Source organism: Physeter macrocephalus, chromosome 18 (genome assembly GCF_002837175.3).
Source record: "Physeter macrocephalus isolate SW-GA chromosome 18, ASM283717v5, whole genome shotgun sequence".
NCBI classification, from domain to species: domain Eukaryota; kingdom Metazoa; phylum Chordata; class Mammalia; order Artiodactyla; family Physeteridae; genus Physeter; species Physeter macrocephalus.
In genome coordinates this window covers 42,320,439-42,323,436 of record NC_041231.1, presented here as the reverse complement: position 1 = coordinate 42,323,436, position 2,998 = coordinate 42,320,439, and positions in this window count along the sequence as shown.

Sequence of the window (2,998 nt, the reverse complement as noted above, 5' to 3'; positions counted from 1 at the left end):
GTGTAAGTGTTCTCCAGTCTGTGAGTCACCCACCCAGCAGTTATGGGATTTGATTTTACTGTGGTTGCACCCCTCCTACCGTCTCACTGTGGCTTCTCCTTTGTCTTTGGATGTGGGGTATCCTTTTTGGTGAGTTCCAGTGTCTTCCTGTCAATGATTGTCCAGCAGCTAGTTGTGATTCTGGTGTTCTCGCAAGAGGGAGTGAGAGCACATCCTTCTACTCTGCCATCTTGGTTCCGATTCCTATTTTATTCTTTTTTACGGCTGAGTAACATTGTATATATGTACCACATTGTGTTTTGTTTTGTTTTGTTTTGGCTGCGTTGGGTCTTTGTTTCTGCGTGCAGGCTTTTTTCTAGTTGCGGCGAGCAGGGGCTACTCTTCATTGTGGTGCACAGGCTTCTCATTGCGGTGGCTTCTCTTGTTGCGGAGCACAGGCTCTAGGCACATGGGCTTCAGTAGTTGTGGCTCGCAGGCTCTAGAGGGCAGACTCAGTAGTTGTGGCCCACGGGCTTAGTTGCTCTGCGGCATGTGGGATCTTCCCAGACCAGGGCTCAAACCCGTGTCCCCTGCCTTGGCAGGTGGATTCTTAACCACTGCACCAGCAGGAAATTCCTGTTTGTTGGAAGTATTTTAATCACAGTTTCAATTTCATTACTTGTGATTGGTCTGTTCATAATTTCTGTTTCTTCCTGCTTCAGTCTTGGAAGGTTGTATATTTCTACGAATTTGTCCATTTCTTTTTTATTTTAATTAAAACAAAATTTTTTAAGTGTTTATTTATAACCGCACCCTACATGTTGTGGAATCTTAGTTCATTGAACCTGGGCCCCTGGAAGTAGAAGTGCAGAGTCCTAACTACTGGACTGCCAGGGAATTCCCCAGAATTTGTCCATTTCTTCTAGGTTGTCCATTTTATTGGCATTTAGTTGTTTGTAGTAGTCACTTATGACCCTCTTATTTCTATGGTGTCTGTTGTAACTTCTCATTTTTCATTTCTAATTTTATTGATTTGAGCCCACTCCCTTTTTTTTCTTGATGAGTCTGGCTAAAGATTTATCAATTTTGTTTATCTTCTCAAAGAGCCAGCTTTTAGTTACCTTGATCTTTCCTATTGTTTTCTTTGTCTCTATTTCATTTATTTCTGCTCTGATCTTTATGATTTCTTTCCTTCTACTAATTTTGAGTTTTGTTTTTTTTTTGGTCTAGTTGCTTTAGATGTAGGTTATGTTGCTTTATTTGAGATTTTCCTTGTTTCCAGAGGTAGCAAATGTATCACTGTAAACTTCCCCCTTAGAACTGCTTTTGTGGCATCCCATAGGTTTTGGATGTGGTGTTTTCGTTGTCAGTTCTCTTTAGATATATATATTTTTTAATAGATCTTTATTGGAGTATATTGTTTCCCAATACTGTGTTAGTACCTGTTGTACACCAAAGTGAATCAGCCATATGCATACATATATCCCCATATCTCCTCCCTCTTGAGCCTCCCTCCCACCCTCCCTATCCCACCCCTCTAGGTCATCGCAAAACATGGAGGTGATCTCCCTGTCCTTCCCACAAGCTAACTATTTTACATTCGGTAGTGTATATATGTCGATCCTACTCTCACTTTGTGCCAGCTTCCCCCTCCCACCCTGTGTCCTCAAGTCCATTCTCTATGTCTACATCTTTATTCCTGCCCTGCAAATAGGTTCATCAGTACCAATTTTTTTCTTTTTTTTTTTCAGATTCCATATATGTGCTAGCACATGGTATTTGTTTTTCTCTTTCTGACTTCACTCTGTATGACAGACTCTAGGTCCATCCATCTCACTACAAATAACTCAATTTCGTTTCTTTTTATGGCTGAGTAATATTCCATTGCATATATGTGGCACATTTTCTTTATCCAGTCATCTGTTGATGGACATTTAGGTTGGTTCCATGTCCAGGCTATTTTAAATAGTGCTACAGTGAACATTGTGGTATATGTATCTTTTTGAAATATGATTTTCTCAGGGTATAGGCCCAGTAGTGGGATTCCTGGGTCATATGGTAGTTTTATTTTTAGTTTTTTAAGGAACCTCCATACTGTTCTCCATAGTGGCTGTATCAATTTACATTCTCACCAGCAGTGCAAGAGGGTTCCCTTTTCACCACACCCTCTCCAGCATTTATTGTTTCTAGATTTTTTGATAATGGGAGTTTATTTTTGTGTATGGTGTTAGGGAGTGTTCTAATTTTATTCTTTTACATGTAGCTGTCCAGTTTTCCCAGAACCACTTATTGAAGAGGCTGTCTTTTCTCCATTGTATGTTCTTGCCCCTTGTCATAAATTAAGTGACCATATGTGCATGGGCTTATCTTTGGGCAATCTATCCTGTACCATTGATCTATTTTTCTGCTTTTGTGCCAATACCATACTGTCTTGATTACTGTAGCTTTGTGGTATAGTTTGAAGTTGAGGAGCCTGATTCCTCCAACTCCGTTTTTCTTTATCAGGATTGCTTTGGCTGTTCAGCGTCTTTTGTGTTTCCATACGAATTGTAAAATATTTTGTTCTAATTTTGTGAAGAATGCCATTGGTAGCTTGATAGGGATAGCATTGAATCTGTGAATTGCTTTGGGTAGTATAGTCATTTTCACAATATTGATTCTTCCAGTCCAAGAACATGGTATATTTCTTCATCTGTTTATGTCATCTTTGATTTCTTTCATCAGTATTTTATAGTTTTCTGAGTACGGGTCTTTTGTCTCCTTAGGCAGGTTCATTCCTAGGTATTTTTTTTTAAAATAAATTTATTTATTTATTTTTATTTTTGGCTGTTTTGGGTCTTTGTTGCTACGCGCGGGCTTTGTCTACTTGCTGTGAACGGGGGCTACTCTTCGTTGTGGTGCACAGGCTTCTCATTGTGGTGGCTTCTCTCATTGCGGAGCGCAGGCTCTAGGCACGCAGGCTCAGTAGTTGCGGCGCATGTGCTTAGTTGCTCCGTGGCATGTGGGATCTTCCCGGACC